This window comes from Pogonomyrmex barbatus, unplaced genomic scaffold (genome assembly GCF_055798465.1).
Source record: "Pogonomyrmex barbatus isolate J1 unplaced genomic scaffold, ASM5579846v1 scaffold4, whole genome shotgun sequence".
Taxonomy (NCBI): domain Eukaryota; kingdom Metazoa; phylum Arthropoda; class Insecta; order Hymenoptera; family Formicidae; genus Pogonomyrmex; species Pogonomyrmex barbatus.
In genome coordinates this window covers 9,812,140-9,834,536 of record NW_028297138.1, presented here as the reverse complement: position 1 = coordinate 9,834,536, position 22,397 = coordinate 9,812,140, and the positions used below count along the sequence as shown (strand labels likewise).

General features: G+C 39.3%; 1 protein-coding gene across 2 annotated transcripts in view; it reads left to right on the top strand.

Moving 5' to 3' along the window:
* LOC105423587 (neural cell adhesion molecule 2) overlaps window positions 1-22,397 on the top strand; it is a 236,300-nt gene that overhangs the window by 109,370 nt on the left and 104,533 nt on the right. The window lies entirely within an intron of this gene.

Below are 22,397 nucleotides of genomic sequence, written 5' to 3'. Positions count from 1 at the left end.
TACGGCGTTAGGTTTCCAAGTGCGGCCAGGGATCAACTTGGAAAGCAGCATCCGTCGGTGAAAAACAGACTTTATATGAACGGGACGAGCGGCGCTTTTACGATCGACGCCATTCGATACGTCGCGTCGGTCGATTTATTTTTTACGCGAATCAAGAACTCGTCCCGCCCCCACCCGTCCCGGCGGATAAGGTGGTTGTTCGGATGATTGATCACGCGCGAATAATATGGCTATCGTGGATAGTGTAGTGAAACGTTTCACCTCTCTTTTTCGCACGCCGAGTTGTACCTTCTTCACAAGAATGTCGCAAGTTTCGCAGCGATCTGACAGCTCATTTTCGCGGATAATAAGAGCGAAAGATAGTCTACGGGCTGTCCTATCCGGGGTAGGATGACGACCTCGTGTTCCGAGCGCAATTACCCCACCCGGAAACTCGATCGATAGAACTCGATCCAATCGAGAGCGGGAGGGGGGGGGGGAGAGGGGAAGTCGGCCAGACTCTTTCGAACAAACTGCCAGGATAATCGTGACGGCGATAATATCAACTACGTCCCAATTGTCCGTCATATTTCTGACGAATGCGCGAGCAAGTCTGTGTAATACCGCGGAGTACTTTCGGCGGATAGGTATAACGATAACCGCGGCCGTAATCGTAATCGTAAGCGTAAACCGCTATCGTTACCGTAAGAACGCGTCAGATAATACGACTTATAAAGAAACGTCCCGCAGTGTCGGTAGCTAAACCACCTGTCTTTAAACCACCTCCTAATCCCGAAAGTCCTGCTCCTCCGTCGCACTCCTCTCGCAATTCGTTCGTTTCAGTTTGCCACGACTACGAGGCCCAGTAGTACGGCTCAGTAGTACGGCTCAGTAGTTGACGGCACAAAGCCTCGGCAAGCCTTTAACGAGGTGTCGTGGCCTCTGCAGGACACTCCCGGATCCCGCGTCCTCTCCTGAAACTCCGTAATTAATCTCGGACCGCCGCGCGGACGGGTCGCGCGGCTTCCGCCCCGCGCGGCTTGGTACCGCGCTGTACTCTGAATAGATCCTTAGAGAATATATGTGTACCTGTATGGTATACTTCCGCGAACTGGTTTGTTGCGACAGTGCTTACGGCTATTTTCGAATTTGCAACACGCTCTCCCCCTTCTTGTATGTCCCACGAACAGAGAATTCTCCCGGCTATCTTGCTTCCTCCGCTCTATTCGTTCGTGTTCTCTCTCTCTCTCTCTCTCTCTCTCTCTCTCTCTCTCTCTTTATGCTTTTCGTCAGAGTACATCCGAGAAAATTTCCGACACACCTCCGGAGACTGCGAATAGATACTAATGTAGAAGTTAAGACGCCTTAGTAACAATGTTAAGTTTCGTTGCGCGTTGTCGGCGGGCTGTCTCTTTTGTTTTCTTCTTTTGTATCTAATGGCGATCACATCTAACTTCAGCACACTTAACACTGCATCTTTTCCATCGATTCTCTCGTAAACTTAATTATTTGTCTTTTTGTGTAATTCGCAATTTAAGCTGCTCATATTCACACAATCAATAAAAGGAATGTTCCATCGTATTCTGAAAAAATCCGATGGTTTTTGCCGCCTTGAAACGTGTTCGTTTTATCTTTTTTTTTTTTTTTTTTTTTTTTTTTTTTTTTTTTTTTTTTTATTGGCTGTTAGTAATTTATTTTTCGATCAAATTTTTTTCTCAACTTTTTGCCGTTGCTTCACATCTCTTTTTTTCGATTACATGTGCAACTCTGCACTCGGTAACTTTCTTCCCTTTGACTTGTGCTTCGCTGACGTACCGACTTTCAAAATGCTGCAACTGATGCTATTTAATTCTATACGACAGCCATACGTATTTTCTGTCCAACGCTCGAGGGAATATGCTTTCTGCGCGCCATACAAATGATCCCTCTCGTCTCTCTCCCTTTTTTCTCGACGTATTATTTCGCTGGAACTTGACAGTCGTGTCCGTCGCCAGTATATGTTACGTTTACGTATTTGATCTCCATGGGTTATCGCACTGTCTCCTGGCACGCCGGCGAAACGCTGTCCATCCATTTCCTTCTTTTACGGGAAAGTTAAGTGCGTGGAGACGCATAACTCGACAGCAGAAGCGTACAAAAATATTGATCGTGCCCGGCTCGGCGCGGCTGCCAGCGCGAAAGAGTCAAGTAAGAATTACCGTTCCACTATAATATGCAACAGTCGTATAATTCCAAGAATCTCATAAATATAGAAAACGTCCGACTGTAGATCCGGCAAATGTAGGCCAAACGTATCATCGAGGTGTAACACAATAACGCAGCTACCTTCTAATGGTGAGAATTAGTCATCATTTCTTAATAATCTTTTGATTGCTATTATGTGCAAAATTACATACTTACCGTTCTCCAGTTGTTTTATTATACAACAATTATATCTCGTTATCACGGAATCGTTTGGATTTAATCTTATCGCGCGTCTTAATTATTCTATTTAATCTTTTTTTTGAAATTCTCCGGGATGAAAATTCCAGGAGACTAACGTCGTGTCATTCCTACAGAACGAGTTGTTGCAGGGGGTGATGGCCGGGAGACTTAATAGCGACCCAACAACGAGCACACTCGCAAACTCGCCTCGGACGGCTTTTCTCCCACTTTAATTACGGTCAGGCATGCTTTAACCCATCCTCGTGGGTCACCTCGTCACCTCTTTCGCTCCGGCAAGGAACGCCTGTATCGCTACTGCATGCGCGCCAGCTAAACCCTTTGCGCGCCGCCGCCGGTCGATAAGACGTCGCTTCGAGAACTCTATTAAAAATGCACTGTCCGGCACGCGTGGCTATTCGTGGCTTTTCCCCCCCGATTCCATAAAGCGAGATAAGCGAGATAAGCGCCAGACTGAAAGGTTAACATAATCAATTTACAATTGTTATTTTAATAAAGCGAATAAACGAGATCGTACCACGTACAGAATTAACAGTGATAAAATATTTTGTTATTTGAATATACAAATTTTATATGTCTCTCTGCCACATTACGTTGAACGGCAAATTTTTTTGTTAACATGGGACCGATTGTTTTAATTATTTAAAAGAGGGTATTTACATTGCAAATTGTCACGAGATTCGAATATTATTATTATAATTTTATTATGAATTTCCGCGAATATCAAGATTTTATTTTCAAATTTGCATAAACTAAAAATTAAAACATTTTTATCACTTTTTTGAGAGCTTTTATTTTTCTTATTGTTAATAATAATAAAAAGTTCTTACAGATATTTTTAAAGAGAAAAGTTATTTTAATTGCTATTAAAAATATATCCCTACTGTAGCCAATATACTTTCTATTGCTAGCCAGAATGGACGCGGAAATGGTGAACTAGATAAACTTCGAAAGCCACTGAACTGGCACAATTATTGTACATTATTCTCTACCAATGCAAACATTAATGGGCGACCGAGTCAACAGCAAAAAGCGCGAATAACACAACAAAAGCTTATCGTTTTAAATAGCGATGGTTGACGCGCGAAAAATCTGACATGGGCAACCGATCGTTGCACATTGCCAAAACACGCAACGATACAACGCGCGAGCGAATGACAATCGAGAAAAAAATCATCCTTCGTAGCTGTTAGGGAGGATGCCGCGAAATACTTGGTGAACGATTTTGCCAACAACGGGGCACACTGTACAGCTCGTTACATCGAACTTCGATACTTCCGTCCGATAACTGCTCATATGGTCGATACTTACACCCTAGAGATTCACTTGTCCATACTGGCTTCGTAACGTGCATTGGCTCTGCCTTGCTAGTTCCACTTCCGCAAAGTTTGTAACTAGAGAGCTATTCAACTTGAATTAGGAGAGAAAAGCGAAAAATATCGTTGCCATTATTTTATGATATTATATTATAAATCAGTTAACGTTATTAATTATTTTTATATTATTTTGTAAATCTCGCCATTAATTTATTAATTTATAGTATATATATATATATATATATATATATATATGTTTGTTAAATCTGAAAATTTTATCAATTATATCGAAATCCTGAAAATAATATTAGCTTTGCGAAAATTTCTTTTTAATTCTGCCTCTGTTTATTTTTGTTATAATATTTATCAACATTTTTGTTACACTGAGCCTTGTGCGGGAATGCTCGGGGCGTAGAAATACCTCGCACCGAACCTGGAAGCTACTTTCGTGAACGGCAAGCAAACTTCCCGACTTACCTACCCTTTTCAACTCAGGTTCAAGCCAAATAGCTACCACAGGGTTACTGGGAAATACCTTTCGGCGGTGTTTCCGCGGAACATAAAAATATAGTCCCAGGAACTGTGGCAGATGGTATGCTTTTCCTGAACACAGGAAGTACTGCATGCACTCGTGTTTGCATGCACTCTCGACAAGACGCATAATTCGACGATCAAAGAACGCGGTACTCGCATATAATATATTCTCGGTTTTACGCTAACACGCAACATCCTTTCTATATAATTAACAATATATGCATCGAACTGCTTGCCGACAAAAAATAACTTTCTGATTCAAAGTTCTAATGTAATCCTTATTTCTAGATATTTTTCTATAACATTTTTATGCGATCGATGCCATCGATTTACTGCAAGACTCTTCATAACTATTTTTTAATAATAGCTTGTAATCTGCGGTCTAACTTTCTTTCGAGTTGCTAGAATATTATTTCTGCAGAAAGATCTTTACTGATGTACATACTTAACAAATTTTACTTTATTCAGTTTTAATTTCTTCATCAAATACTATCTCGTTTCTTTATAAATTACTTTCTAAAATTAAAAAGTACTATTATTTTATTTAATATCTCTAAATTATGTATATTCGCGTGTAAACATAAATTACACATATTTCTTTATGACATATACGATTATGTTTTTTTTTTTGCATATTTTTTTAATCGCGTTTCTACGTACTCCATACTATTCATTTTCTCGAGTAACCTCTCTTGGAAAACATTATTACTCCAGTGCACTGACCTTGCATATATTCGCGCGTCGCTAAGCTTCGCGTTCGTAAACGCTTCGTAAACGAAGCGCGGACGCGTGTCCCGTTTGCGTGCATAAATCATCATCGTACCCGGCGTCGCTCTTCCCCGACCCGTCGTCAACGTATTCTCGCAAAAGTCGGCTTCGTAAATATTTCACGCGCGTTCCAGATTCGCAAAATCTGCCTTATGACGCGCGCGAACTTTTCGCTCGACGGACGATTCGCGGGACGATCCGCGTCGTCCGAATGTGAAGGGGAGGGGAGGAAAGATCCGATTGACCCCGGGGACGAGAAAGGCGAGCTGAAAGATTCAATGCGGCCGCACCTTGGATACTTGCATTATGTAAATGCCCGAGTATTACATTATGTAAGTGCACCGCGCACCGGGCGTTGAATAACGTTAATGTCGCGCAGGCGGTTCGGTCCGCCGGCCCATAAATCCGATTTATACACGAATATGTCCGCTCTAGTGGCCGCTAAATCACCCGGCTTTAAGAGCGAGATAAGGCTCGCATCGATTGCCGGCGGATGAAGTGGCAGGCGCGATCCGATCCGCGACCGGAACACATCGACGGAGGAGCATTCTACTGCTTTGCGGCAGCTCGCGCTCGTTGCGGCCATGCTGAAATATTCAGCACTATTCACTTCAGATGCCTGCATTATGTAGCGCTCGCTTACCGTCCCTTTGAATGACTATTCCATCGATCGGGTAATTACTCGCATGGAGCACCGCCGGATGGAAGATAATTTCTTTTCCCGACCGCGTTTTTAAGAGCGGACCGAGAACGAATCGGCACGGGAGATTCGAACGTCGGGATTACGGATGCACTTTCGCGACGTCTTACGTGCGATTCCGTGGAATAGCAATTCGCCATCAGTACGATGAATAGAAACAAATTTGCATATTTCAAAAGACACCAGCTGGCTTCGGAATTCTTCGGCGAGATTGAACGCGAGCTGCTGTCACTTCCGAATTTAAAACATATTTTCCGCACTCGATATTCGCGCTTTCTTCCTCTTTCGTTTCTTACTTATTGAATCTTTATGTAAAGTTTTGGATTTATGTAAAGTTTTATTTTTTTTTACGAAATTTTAAAAGATCTTAGAACATCATTCCGGATATTATTTCTGTTAAAAATGGAAAAGGCTGGGGGAGCTGAGTTTCTTTGCAAAGAACAAGAAAAAAATAGCTTTTCCCTTTTGCAAGTTCAATTATGAAATAATCTTCTCGGATGTATCAACTACGTTATACAAATATTATTACTACCGGAGGATATCCTCATAAAATAATCATTTATTGTTTATTGCTCCGGAGCGCGATCCTCTATTAAACAACATTCAACATTCCAGCATCTTACGACCTACGTTACCGCAGCGAAATTAAAACGCGCATAATAGTCAGCCGGTAGAGCAAGAAACACAAGAAACACGGCATAGTGTTAATAGGTTGAGGTACTTTCATCTTGGCGGAACAATACTTGCGCGAGACCGAAAATGCACATCCGCAGCCGTGTATAAATAAATTACGCTCATTCTTAAAACGTTCTCGTGCACGAACGAGGATTAAAACCAAGATTAACGTCCCTCCCTTCTTCTCTCTCTCTCTCTCTTTGTCTTTCTTTCTCTTCCTCCCCCTCTCTCTCTCACTACCCCTTAGAGTTAAGAGAACTCTTTGAGAGCTTAACATCAGTGTCTATGCTATCTTCACGTACAGGTTCGTCACAAGGGATACGGTTAATCGCACGAGGGTTAAATCCGTGAACGGTCACATAAGTCGTTCCGTTATGTAAAACTGGTCGAGGCAAAGGCGTCGAGCAGCAGTCGCTTCTATCCCGACAAAATCGCCCGTTATCCCCGTCCTCTCTCTCTCTCTCTCTCTCTCTCTCTCTCTCTCTCTCTCTCTCTCTCTCCCCCTCTCTTTCTTTCATCCTATACCGTAAATCGACATCGGCCGACGCGCCGTGTTGCTGCATCGCGCGCGGCTTTCGGTAAACTTTTTATTCATCGTGTCCCCCGGGGAGATCGAGCCGTGCGGACGCGTACGTGGGTGTGGGAGTATTAAAGGAAAATCGATCTGTCCCACCGAGAGAGAGAGAGAGAGAGAGAGAGAGAGAGAGAGAGAGAGAGAGAGAGAGACAGGAAGAGAAAGAGAGAGATGTATTTCCCATACACACCGATGGTGGTGCGCAACCCCTTCCAACATTCGTTCACCATCCCCCGTACGTTTGGTCATCCTCCTCTCTCTCTCTCTCTCCCTCTCTCTCTCTCTCTCTTTCTTCATCCGCGGTTTGCAATCGCAACGCCTCTCACGCCGGCGTGTGCGAGCGAGCGAACGAGCGAGGGAGCGAATGGCGGCGGCTACAATGCGCGGAATCCTATCTGGAAAGTTTGAGCAATACTCGAAATTCTGAGTCAGGCGAATCGTGCCTTCCCCGGCGAGTCGTATGTCCCGTTCTGTCCCATCCCGTCCCGTTGCGTCGCAGCGCACCGACAAATCTCTAAGAAGATCCAATAAAATCGATCCCGCGGACCGACCGACGTCTCTCTCCGAGCGATCAGGACCCACCCGGCAGCGGGCGCAGGTATTATCGGCCAGGAATTGCTCGGGGAAACGAGATTCCCCGAGTGGCGCAATGCGTTCGCCGCGAGCGAACTTGCGTACGGTCGCGATGGTATCGTCGCCCTCAGTCTCAGTCTAGAATGCCGAAATTGTTTTGGACTCCTCGACTCTCCATTGAGAAATGTCGAAATAATGGAAAAAAAATCTATGGAATTCGATATGAAAGTAATTTCTATGAAAAATAAGAAAATATTTATTTAATTATTAATCTGACGTACAAATCTTTGAGTTGTATATCTGTCTATAAATTAAGTTAATTTGTGAGAATGATAGAATTGAGAATGATAGATGTTTTTTTAATTCGTTTTTTATATAATGAGAACATATTGAATGATATATATTATTACATAGAATTTACTTATTTTTCTATAAAATATGTCTATGTGTATTTAAATTAATTACGTAAGTAGTACAATGATAATTGTGTTTTGCGACATAAAAATAAGATAATCATAGCGAAGCATTATATAAATAAAATGTTCCCCCAATAAAATGTTCAGCATCAGTTGAAAATGAGGATTTTAAAATTTAAGTAATTCCTTTGCTCATTTAAACGACATTTTTGCTTTTCATTTTTGCTTTTCATTTTTAATAACGACGAGACCTGGATTTCATAAGTGCTGTGTCATACGGATTGAGATAATAAGATTTACGTGTCAGAGTAATTTCACTTGCAATTTCAATCTTTTACTTTTAAATCTTAATTTTCATAATTAATTAGCGAGCCGATCGTACGAGGTATTGATACGGCGTCACTGCATTCTTCCTCTTTGTCCTGGGATATGAATAAGTAACTTTGATCCGAGAAAACGGCTTTAGATTATGACATCTGTTCGGAACGGCTTTATCCACTGTCGAAGCAATGCACCATTGAAACGTTTGCACGTGCGTCGTAGTGATATCGAATTTTTTATCACTTATTTCATACAGCTTAAAATGTATTATTACAACATATAAATTTAGAAAGTGTATTTTGCCTGCTCGTAAACTAAGCTCTTGTAATTACATAATCATATTCTTGTTTAAATAATGGCGCAATTGTTGGAAATAGCACATACAGCTGATTCAACATTTGTAATTCTCCGCTATCAGAATTCACGAAATTCTGCCGCGATAGATACATCCGCAACCAAATTGCTGATGATTGAGGGAGCGTTTCATCTCGTCATAGGCGAATGCCCGCCTTTGCGTGGCTTTGCAATTACAACCAAATGAAATTTCTTGTACTACTATGACGTCTCCGTTCCGGCATTAAGCTAGGACCACTTATCTTTTTATAGTCGGCGAGATCGGATCAGGTCGGATAATTATTGCGGAGCCAGCTTACTACCATTCCTCGATGTACTCTTCGCCAGGGTGTAATCTTCCTCTACGATCCTTCTTCTCCACTTCTCCCTTCCCCTACCAAAAATCTCTCCGTATATTCCGTACGTAGTATTCTCATTCGAGCAGACATCAGGTTTTGCCCTCCGTGTACTTGTCGGCCCACCTCCGCCCGGTCTTAATGGAGGGCAATGTCTGTTGCAGTAATCTAAGCAAATGAATTTCTCGATAAATCACCGCGAGTTCAGTTTCCGTAAGAAGAAACGATCATTCGTTTGCGACAGAAGTTATAACACCACCGCTCTTGTGTGACGCAACAATATATTAAAGGGCCTTAGCCGAGACCCTGAACATTCCACCATAATCGTAAAATCCTGTGGTGCGACCACAAAGGAACGTGTCCTACAACGTGATATTTTCATAGTGTAACTCAAACTCGCATCATAATAATAGCAGGACTTATTATGAAATTATTACGCAATTTCCTAAAGAAAAAATTGAGAATGATAAATAATGAACGATAGTTAATTAATGATCGTATTTAATAATCATTAAGAGATTGCGAAGTAATAATTCTTCTCTTCTCATCATTTGGGAGACAATGGAATGCTACACATACTCTATTATCACATTTATTTCGATTAATCCTAGACGTATTTACGATGAACTCAGCATTTTTGTTAAAGGAAGATAAATGGATAGAGCAATGATAACTTAATCCTTAACTATTTGTTAGGAAACCTCGAGCGGAAGATTTCTGTCTTTAGATATAATAGCGCGTACTAATAATAAATGTCTAATGATAAATATTTTTATTGAGAAATATTTCTTCAACTTTAAACACGCATCGAGAAATTTTCAGCATGAAACTTGGCGCAAATATCGATTTCAATGAAGTTAACAAAGTATCATATACCGCTGTTCAAGTGGCGCTATATCGAGATGAAATCTTTATCAGAAACTTCCATAGGCCTCGTAATTCCGGCGCTACGGAACGGCGCAAAACTAATTCGACGAAACTAATAACGAAAGAATTTACGAAGGAGGGCTGTGGTCGCGCGGCGAGGAACTTCCTAACGACTTTCTGCCCGGTAACTGTCCGACCGTTAACTTCCCGGTGCCAGTGATTTTCAGGAAAGCAATCCACGATCGCTTTCAAACCTTTCGCAGCTGCCTTAACCGCCTCCGAGCGATCGACCGTTGAAATCTCGTCCTTCGTCATTCTCCCGGAGAATGTTCTCCGTTTCTATCACGCGCGTTTTCTTCGATGTTCTTCTCTCCGTTTCTCTCTAGCTATCCCTCTCTTTCTCTCTCTTCCTCTCCCCCCTTCTTCGGTTCTTACCGCCATTTCGCATCCGAGCTTTCGACTCGGCGCTAAACTCGTTCTCGAAGCGACGCAGCGCGACCCTATCGAAGAAAAAGCAGGAGTCTGGGGGGAAAAGCGACAGAGAAAGAAGGAGGGTGAGTCGGACGCGCGCGACAGGATTGCAGACAGGGATGGAGAGTTACGAAAGAAGTTACGAAACGACGAGAGAACGCGTTACTTTGGCTGCACTCGTCATGAGCGACTTTACTGGAAGAAGGGCATGAGGGAGAAAGAAGGCACGAGACAGAGTGGCAAAAAGGAAAACGACGTCGCTCGTCAACTCCAAGTTGAAAGGGTCGACTTTAATTTAAATATGCGAGGAGCCTAATTACGCGATATTAGAGAGCAATACCACTATTCCGAATTTCATTAAATAGAATATATATTAGTGTTAGTAGAAGTCAAAACAAAAAAAAAGTAAAAATTAACTAATAATTATTAAATTAATTAATAATTCTTTAAAAAGAATTTCCATTTTTTTTTTGGTGTCTTAATTAATTGATTTGAAGATGTGTTTAAAAATAAATAAGATAATTGCAAAAAGAATTTACACAAGAGTGGAAGTTACTTTACTCTAATACTTGTACTCTAATACTTGTTTGTAACAAGCTCAGAACTCTTTCTTTATGCTGAAAGAAAAAAGGAAGTGAAAATATATAGTCAAGAGAGTTTTCATTAACACTGTATTTTACACCTTTTTTTTTATTTAGACTCATCTCCTAATTATTAATATATTTAGAATACTACACTTAGCGTTAACAGATACTCCGACAATAAATAGATTGATAATATTAAAAGTTATTATCTTATATTACATTCGTTATAAAAATTTATTGAGGTATATTAATTGTTAATTAAAAGTAATAAACAAATATGTGCGAAGTAAGAGAAAAGTTAAAAGATAAGATATTGCATATCTGCAGGTTTACGGATACATTTTTATTTTATTTTATAAACCGCTATTCGATTTTTATAGGAATCCGCAACATCAATATTACTGTCAATATACATTGTCAATATATATTAATATTTTATCAACACTTTACTGTTAATATAAATACATATATTTTATTAGCTCTGCGGTATATATATTCAACGTTGTTTATTTTATGTGATAATCGATAAATGTCTATTTAATAATATTATATGTCATATTTCAATTCTTGAATTTAAAACTATTTAAAACAATTAACTATTTAACTATTTAATTATTTTAAAAAGACCATTAAGGTTTTGCATAGATTTAATCTGAACAAAATGTAATGATTTTTAATTCAAATATTCGGTAAAAAGAAATAAGAAATATCTTAAATCTGCGTTGAATGAAATATTACATACATTTTGATTATAAAATATTATTAACTTTTATTATAAATCCATGTAAAACGAGAGAAACTATCTCTTTTATATCTTGAAACCGCAAAACCCTGGATCGAGAAAGAATGGAGGTGCGTAACGATGTCGTAGTATCCAGAGCAGCTCGAAACTAATTTATAGAGTCTCTTAAGGATCTTCCTGCGGTTGCAATAGTCGCCGATAAATAAAGAAGCAGAATGACACAGCGGAAGAGTGACTTGACTGACGTTTAAGTTCCTTTATAAATACAACTACTCGCCTGCATTCGAGGCATCTAACGAGAAAAAGCTCTCGAAGCAGGCGGAATAGAGGCGGAATACAGAGGAATGAAAACCATCGTAAAAGGTATATTTGGTCAATACTTTACAGTGCCTTGCAGGGCTAATCAACTTGTACAAATATATGGAGACAGAAGTAGCGAAATTTAAGGAAGCGTGTGTTCTCAGATCTTCTCCCGCGGGAATTCATCGCTCGTAACTTACGCGCCTGAGTATTGCAGCTCCAGACGTAATTTTATACCTTTATGTCCTTTCGATAGCGAAGACGGGAAGCTCTACGCGGATACGCGATGCATCTCAAAACTTTTTCCCGAACCGTTACGCTTTAGTGATATTTCGACGGTCGGCACGTGATGTCGAAAGTTTCGCAGGGAGCGGGTGTCCCATGAGTGTCATAGTTTCCCGTAGGTAAAGTTTCATCTGGTTTATCTACTATTGTACATGCGGATGGGTCAATATTTGTTATACTGCCTTATACGTACTTTTATTGACGTATCGCTGATCTGCGAAGCAAATCTGCCCTCTGTTATATAAATTAATGGAGTTATATTCTTTTTCTTAATTTTTTTCATCGCTTGCCTTATCAATTTGAAGTAATTCGTTCTACAAATTCGTAAAAAAATATTATTCTGGAGTAACTCGGGGGAAATAATTGAGTTTTGTCGTGCAACTTTTTTCCTGCCAGACCTAATTTGTTGTCTTGTTCTATTTACGTGTTATTTTTACAGAGAAAGTATGATTAAAAATGCGAATTTTTTTTTTATTTTATGTAAGGTTAACGAAGTTACATTAAACAGTTACGATTTGTTAAATTAATTCTCACGAATCTGGGAACGTTTACTAATGAGAGAGGGCTTAGGAACACGACGTACAATTAGTTAGTTTTCCCTCTTCACTTTCCAATTATCGCATCACTCCTTGCCTAATCCGCTGCGACGCTCTCAGTATCGTGCATCTTCTCTGCATGGCTTCCCACCACAACTCTCTAGTTCCATCTCCTTCGCTTTGCATCTACAGAGTGTCCCAGAGCTACTGTTACTTCCTTTATCTCTAATTTACTGAAAATTATTGAGATTTAATTAGTGAATCATAGTAGTAGTCTTTTGATTTAAATTAAAAAAAAATATATAAATTATAATGTTTTATTTACACATTATTATATATTCACAGAATAAACTCACTTTTGTATAAATTAACAAATAATAGCGAAACTTGACCATACTGGCTTAATGTCAGGCAAAATGTACTTAAATTTAATTATGCAATGATTAATTAACGGATAAAAAAAGGAACGGGAGAAGATATCTTACATGCGACTCAACAATTCTTGCGTGCGGAGAATCCATTTGTCTTAATGGCGAGAAATATCGCGAGAAAAAGATTACGTGTCATTTCTTACGTCGGACGTCATAAATCAGCCTAGTTTCAATGACCGATTCGCATTCTTAATGGCAAATCTATTTCTGAAAGAAGATGTCAGTGAAACTTTGGGACACCCCGTGGAGCACTCTGCTCCCCGAAGTAGGAGCTTCGTAACAAAGGTGTCGCGGCAATTATCTCCGAGCGCGTGCAATTACTTCGAGGCCGAGAGCAAACTCCAGACTGGCCCATTTACCGGGATATCGGAGAATCGGTGGCAGCCCTCCTTTCGGAACTCGAGATTGTTGTCGCTCGGGGTTAGTTAATCACGCTGCCAGGGGGATGAAGGGGTCCAAGATGGTGCTCGGCAGTGGTGGCCATGCCATGAATATCGCGCCGTTCCACACTTCGGCCAAACTTTGCGGAATTCTCCGCTTTGTCCGATATGCGGGCCAAGGGGCCGAGGGTGGTGGGAAAAGACGTGGGTTAAGTGAAAAATCGTGTCTCCGAACTCCTCCGGAGTAACGCGATAAGCACCTAATCGCGCTCCAGTTCGCGATAATGTAATGAGATACGCTTCTATTTAAGAACGATACGTAGGTAACGTCGATACGAACGGGACCGGGGTCGTTGATCAAACGAAGTGGGCCACTTTGTGCGGACTTGGATCGTGTTCAGGGAACCCAAGCGAGCGCAAGGGAATTTCGGGGTAATATGTTTGTAAGAGCGCCGTAAGCTGAGGAGGCGAATGAAGGATCCTGAACTCAAGCGATTCCGACTTGGGATGTTATGCGCTTAATTGGTCCGAGTACCACCTGTACGTCGCCGCGTATTACCGGAATTGCAGGTGATTGGAGAAGATCGCCGATAGATGCCTTGGAGCTCGTTTGACTAATTTAATTGACTGTTCATACGAAGTTAGAGGATTAGACGCGGGCGGGAAAGTTAGACTTTTATGTATGAAAAGTTTCTTACAAATGTACAGTAATATGTATGTACATAACTTAAAGATTATTCCGTATATAATTGCATATAAGAATAAAATTATTATTTAATTTAAATTTTGAATAAACACATAAAAATGAATTATTTCTTTATTACTCTTTATTTATAAAGTCATTCTAAACGTAGTCTTTTATTATCATAATTTCGCAGAAAAGCTTTTTAAAAGAATAACTTGTTGCTATTTATTAATTAACATATCTTAAACTTTTGCAAATAAATAAAATTTTATAAAATCTTTTTCTATTATTATGCCTAAGTTAAATGTATCGTATACTGTCATAGACACAGGTCTGATTGAACGATCAAACAACCTAACGACAAAATATCCCGCCCTTTGTTGCACTCGATAAACGTGAATTGCGTTGAAACTGCAACGTCCACGAGATGAGTATGAAATTCAACGTCGAGAAAAAGAGGACGCCGTGAATAGGTTGAAAAGGGGAAAGAGAAAATGAGAGGGACAGAGAGGAAAGGGGAATTTCGCGTAGAGCGAATTTGTTGCACTGTTGAACGGACTCATAAAGAAAAAAAAGTTTAGATTACCGGAGTCGCGGATAGAATTTGTACTTTTCTCGCTTTTTTTTCTTCCCTCTCGAAGTGAGCGTAAGAGGCTTGCACTTGTGGGCTTTTCGACTTAATGTCCTGTTTCCAACATATAATATCTGTCTTCTAACACGACGGAGTTCTGACTTCTCGGGGAAACGCTCAAAATTGAGCCGGGTGGTGCGCCGGGACGAAAGTAAGATAAAAGGCTCTCTTCTGCTTTCGGATAATTGATGTTCGCCATATAGATAGAACACTTCCAGGCTCCTCGCAATGTGGCTGCGAGAGATCTCGTTGCGATGAACAAAGTGTTAAAAATTGACATCGTTATCATATATAACCCTTTAAGCAGTTGGAGCTTTTACAGTGTTGACGTTAACAATAAGACATAATGCAGTCCCGTCCGAGATGTTTCTCCGTCTTGCTTTCTTCCACATTCATTTCCTATTTTGCAAACGTATCTTGCAAACGACTGACACGCGAACATAAATTGTAAATCTGTTTTGCGTGTAGCATTACGTAAAACTAATGAATATAAGACAGAGTAACGAACGTAAAAAGATAGTAAACAGCGAAATGAGTTTTGCAAAACATAACATTGTTACTAGTTTTTGCGTAGCCACATTTTATGATAATGAAAACTAAATGAATCAAGATATTATTGAATAAATCGAAACATAATAATATAGCGCTGATTAATTTTGTGGTGTAGACAATAGAATTTAGGAATTAATTAAATTTTTATTAACTAATAATAAATTTCTTTCGAAGCTTTCAAAGTTTAAACGAAAATAATCAAATTTAATTTTATATGGCGTTTACATGAAAGTAATCCATAATAAAGCAGGTACACAATAAAATAAAATAAAATTTTTCATGTAATCACGAAGTTTGTATTATTTTATACCAACGCGATCAAATTATAGGGTATTCTTAATAAAACACGAAATGCGAGGCATGATTACGGAGGCGGTGAATATTCTCTCTCAAAATGATTCGAGTATATTCGACCAACGTCCGCGAACATTCCGCGAATTGGCGAATTGTCTCAACGCGGCAAGCCACGAATTATCGCGGGATTGTCGTAGAATCTCCTCGCCACTCACGTCAGTCCATTCGCCGCGCGATCGAAATCTCGTTTTGCGGTCGCGATAGTGCCACGTTCGTGGATTGCGTCTCAGCCGGCACTGCCGAGAATTGCTCTGAGATTGAAGCCAAGAAGAAGGATAACGGGCACGTGCATAGGTCTCGCTCTCTCTCTCTCTCTCTCACTTCGTCTTGCTGCCGCCTAGCTACCGAGCACGCAGAGAGACGGCAAGGCTCCGCGGAAAATCACTTCGAAAGTGACGGCGGTAAAAGAGAACCGACGTTCATACGGGGAGAAAGGAACTCCCCGAAATCATGCCCCGTACGAGCAAATCGATGTTTTCGACCCTTTCAAACGTTTACTGGCGTTCCATAGCCACTTTACCTACTTTTTTTACCTTCAGTAATTTTATTTTAGATAATTGATTTCTATGTTCGTTATGTAATTAATTCTAATTACAGACTGTTATTCCGCGAAACTAGTTGGCGAGAAAATAGATAGAAAATTTCAAAATTATCTCGATATCTTTTTTATCTATGGATTTTTTTGGTTGGTTTAAAAGAGACGTTTTTCCAATAAAAATATCACGGAAAGTTGGCGAAGTTTTCAGCGCATCAAAGACTTCTTATAAACTTAATTAATTTCAGAAAGAAGCAATTAGTTTCAAGTATACTTTATAGAATCTTAAAGTTTGTGGCTGCCATGATATCTAACATAGAAAATTAAAATGTAATGAAAAGGAGTTTATAGAACGTTAAGAAGATGTCGACTGCGGATTAATTAAAAAATCCTCGGATGTAAGAAATCGTGGTAGCTGCGGAATGTTCTATGTATATTAAACTAATGACTATATCTGTGACGGTAAGTTTTAATGTGTCCTTGTTTCATCCATTCTAAGATTGCTGGTTTTGTCTTTATTTTCGTTTGTTTCGCTACCATCACAGCCAAACGATATTATTCGAAAGAGATTCTTGAATCTCTTGGGTTCTACCGGGTGCTATTACATGCTTTTAAAGACAATAGCTCTTTCACTGTCTGATACCACCAGAAATAGATACTACTAGAATACGAGTAGATACGTATTTCCTAACTTGGAAGATTTTGTATTGTATCGCAAATCTTCTTAATCGTAAAATGATCGGAATTCCTTTTTATATATCTTCATATATTAAATTCTACTTTTTAATTGAGCCATGTATATTGAAGCAATATTTATTTTGCTGAAACACATTTATTTTAATTAAAATTTAGCTTTTTATAGAGTAAGTTCTAAAATAGTTGCTAAATTAGTTGTGGAAACAATTGTTGCTAATGTAAATATAAATATGTTACAGATTGTTGCATTAAAAATACTTTTACTCTAGACAGGTGAGCTAGATGAAAATATTTAACGTGGCGTGTCATGAATTTCAACAGGGAATCTCCCGTCCACTGTAACGAATCAGGAAAATTAGAGCACATTTAATGACATGATTATTACGCCTGGTAACATGTGCTCGGTGAGCAGATAATTCATTACGTATCCGCGGTTGAATTCATGCCGCACCATTAAATTACGCTCTGATAACATGTGCGTCTTCTATGAGTTTTTTTTTTCTTTTACATTAAATGAGATAACCCGAGATTTCAAAGCAATAGGAGGTTACATAGTCGTTATGTAAATTATACGCTATTTGATGTAACGATGCGCTTTTTACGCTAACACATTTTTCACAGTATTTGAATCTCCGCAAGAAATCTCGATTCCGTGATAATTATATAACCGTAAACCATATTGACATTTCATTTTCCATGAGGAAGCCGTTTTCTGGTTTCATTTACAGCAACTCCGCTCGGTCACGTAAAATGCGACTGTAAAATGATATGAATGTTGCGAGATTTCCAGCTGCGTTATTCCACACTTTTTTTACTTACGTATTATGACTACATTTACGCATACGTTAATACATTTAAAAAATATTTGGAATATCTATTTTACGATTTGCAAAAGAAACTTTTATTAAAATTTCTGTGCAACGGAAAATTGGGTGCCGCGTTCCTGGCATTTTTGCTATCGCTACAAGTTTGTATTACTCAATTTTAAAACAGTACAGCTGTTACGTTACATTATTGGCCAAGAAGTAATGAAAAATATAATCTCACGTCGCATTACTAACTTTATTATTATTGAAAGTTTGCGTGTACAGCACGTACTCGTATCTTGCGCCTCTACTTGGTTACGTACTTGCACCTACGACCGGATATCGAAACAATATTATAGCTTACATTTTTATCTGTAATACGATGTAATATCTCTTGATACATACATGTGCCGATACCACATGTCCGTAAGAAAATATCTTCAGTATTTTTCATAGTTATCTCCACATTATTTTCTAAGCGAAAAGGACTTGCAAAAATATATACGAAGGAGTACGATAATTTAATTTTATCAAATTAAGAGGAAGAACTAAAATTGAAATATATCAGTCCGCCGATTAAAATGGTGAAATAAAGTATTTTTGCACATAAAAAATAAACCTGTCGATATTTCATAAAAAAAAATTTTCCTACATATATATATATATATATATATATCAAGATCTTTTTTTGTATGGTTTTTTATTACTTTTGATTCATTTTGTAATATGCAAGTAGATAAATAGTTGTCAATACACGTAAGATTGGATTGAACAGCTTATCATAATTATAATTAACAAGTGGCGCACAATGGGGAAATTACCTCGCGGTTTATCGGCACAGGCTTTGACTATCCGCAAATTTAATGCGATCGGCGTTTGAATCACGAGAAGCGTGATCGTTTATCAGGATCGAGAATAACCCACATGCGGAAAGCGCGCCGCTGTGTTATTGGGAGAAAATTCCGCGGGAAATTCTCGTCCGATCGCTCGTTTCCTCGGACACGTTCGACTCCGTGCGATGATTTAGAAAATATGACGCGACTTCGCGCCCTCGGCCCTTTGGAACACGGCCAAAAAGCTTAAAAAGCTCCGCCTCGGGCGAGCATACATATTTCACGGCTGTATATGCCTTCGCTGTCGCATGATATACCAAACGAAACGAAAAAGGGAGGAAAAGGAAGAAGGAAAGAGAGAGAGAGAGAGAGAGAGAGAGAGAGAGTGAGGGGGGCAGGGTGGGTGAGAAAAGTAAAGAAAAAGAAATGAAAGAAATCACCGATCAAACGTACGTGCAATACGGGGACGGAAGTCTGCAGACTATCGAAGCTCTCGCTCCCGGGGGGGGGGGGAGGGACGGGTGGCCGGAGGACGCGGGAACCGAGGGAACCTTCTCTCGTCTCGAATAAGACGGATTTGTGGCGAATCGTGCGAAACGTAAATCTGGCTCGGAGTTGAAGGCGGGAATTCCGGTTGAGTGCACTACAGTGTTCTTACCCGTTCTCGAAGATAGTAGCGAGCGCAAGCAGAAAAAGGGAATCGGATGCTCTGAGTAACACGCGCGCGATTTTTGCGCGTTTAAAATTCTCCTAATATCGACGCGGCGATATTGATGAGAGCGCGTCCGATTCAAGAGCCTCGCGAAAATTTCGTTTTCGCTCGCCAACTTCGTCACGAGTCACGATGCATTTTTGATCGTCGCGAGAATATTTATCGCGTTTGCCAAGAGCGGCTTTATCCCGCTTTGTAATCCGCGAATAAACGCCTAATGAGAATACGAGAAAAAGACCGTCTCATATTTTTGTAGTAATCTGCAGTAAAGCGAAAGGATTGCATAATACAAGTGAATAATAAAAGCGGGACGCATAAGTATACGTCACGTCAAAAGCCCACGTTTCTTTCTGAATATTTTTCTCGGTTTAAACGCGGGGAGCGTGTTTTGCTACTGTGTTTGCAACAGCGCTGAGTCGTCAGTCCCGAAAAATTAAACCGCATCTGTCCCGCCGTATTTTTCTCCGCGATGTCAAATTTCAGGGAGCCGCGAGTTGAAATTCGCGATGAAAAAATTCGACGAAACAACGATCGCCGATTTGAGAAATGTCGCCGTTCGCGCTTTCTTCCGACGGATAAAAGGAGTTAGACGCGAGAATATCGCCGAGTTTCGCGAGTCATACGAGGACAAAGAAATTAAACAACGTATCGTGATATCGGCACGAAAAAATTGCGCCGGATCTTCGAGCTTCGGTGACCTAGTTTCGGAAAAATGGGATTACATCGGACACGGCGGGTCCGCGCGGACGCGTCCGCGATACACGTACTTGAAGCAACGGTTGCATTATATATCACGGCGGAAGGATAATAACGGCCAAAGAGAATAAGCGATCAAACAATGCTCGAAGAAACTGCCTGCAAAAAGGGCACTTTAGAGACGGAGGAAATGAAAAGCACCGACGGCATTGTTTGAAGATTGGACGTCGACAAACCCGGTCGAATATTCCATGGCGATGCAAGTAGCATTTCTCAGATTGGATCTCGCGATGCTGTTGTGACTGCGATCTTAGAATATCGCCGCGATGGAATATTTAGTATTATGAAACGATATTCTCAGAATGACTGTAAGACGCAGTTTTAATAAGGGAGGTTCATACAAATTGGGTAAAGGCGAAGCTGTTCGAATTAAAAACTCGGATGTTATTCTTAATCGCTTGATTTTTTTTTATTATTAATAATGATTACAAATAATTAATTATACTTTTAATTTATTTAATTTATTATTAATAATAAATAAAAATAATTAATACTTTTTTTTATGACTTTTGAAAAATCTGCTGATTATCCTTTTTTTTTTTGTTAGAAACAAGTTTACGCCAATATTTGCACAACGACAGAAAGTTGTACGAGCTACGAATTAATTTCTGCTTGAATACGGGCCGAACGCAGCGGCTTGATTAATAAAACGGCTAGAATAATGATAACGAAAGAGAATCAGCGATCAAACAGAAATCTCTCGCGCGAAAGAAGGTGAGATGAACTTTGTGAAATCTCAACGACTTGCCTTACGAGAAAGAAAAGAAAAGTTCCGTCGTTTAATGCGTTAAGCTCGTGCGCTTGGTTTGGAATCATGTTTCCCAGTTCGCTCCCATGTAACATTAATCCAACTTAACGTTAAAGCTGCGACAGAGAAAGAAGTACCTCTTACGGTGTATGTCGCGTCACCTGTTAAACAAGATCCTACCTTCAAACAAAATCGTCCCAGTTGAGGTTTAAATTACTCGAGAAGAAATCATTTGCGTTATCAATTTTTCTAGTTTGGGACAACCTGTCCGAACAAACAGCCGAATGAACAGATGAATTTCTCGACTCCGTGCTCATACTCTCCATATGAAGTATCGCGCGTACTTATTCAATTTAAATCATCTCTTCCGGATGTTATAGATAACACAAAGTTTTTGAAGTTTGTACGGTCTCCATGTTGAGAGCAAGGAAGATGGCGTTAAGTAAATCTTCTTATCACGCTCATACCAAACTTTTGATAGCGTAGTGTAAGATTTCACATTCAGGCTAATCAAATATTTAACTCGCATGAATTATCAATATTATTCTGTACGTGAATTTTAGATTTGCTTTTACCTCAGACTTAATCTTTAATTGAGTGTCTTAGTAAATTTTAAGGATATATTTTTGATGAAACGATTAATCGCATTTATAATAAAAATCTAATTACTTTGTGATAAGAATGTAAAATCTCAGTATTTAATGATTTAATAATTTGAGTTATATAAGTATATTTGTTAAATATATACAAAGTAGAACTGTTTTAAGTATAGTCATATCGTCAAGAAATCTCTGATAGATTTTTGATGAAAGAAAAGAAACAGGCAATTTCCTAAATTCATTCTATACAAAATAGTGGTATCATACAACTTTGTTACATCGTAGAGTGTAATATTCTATGCTATTAAAGAAGAAATAAAGATGTGATGAAAGAATTTTAATACAAATTCCACGTATATACAAATTCTTTTATTGTGCACGAGAAGCTGGCCGAATGTCCACGAAAGAATGCGTGGTGTAGATTTTTTCGCGAACGGTGGGATTTTGCACATTACTGTCGGACGTGAACTGTAATGAACACATCTGCAACTGCGGGTAGAACTCTCGTCGAACTATCGACAAACCGCTGTGGGAAGTGACATTTGTCATCTTGTCCAGTTATAAGAGCAAGATGCATTTGGAAATGAATGTATTTGCGATAAATATACACATTATAGGAAAAGCTGATACATTTGGAACAGATTCTTTTTTTAATTTAATCAATGTTATTGTTATATGATTTTTAATATTCAAATGGCACCAATAATAAAATTAAATTATTATTGTAAATTGATTTTACAAATTAATGAAATTAATGAAATTGCTTTCGTTGTTGTTACGATTATTCATTGCAATTAAAATTCGCAAGTGTAAAATTACATTTAAATTTGGCATATGATAAAATTCATTTTCATGACAGGACAAAAGGAAAGTAGAAAATCTGATTTAAAGGATCGAGAGGCATATT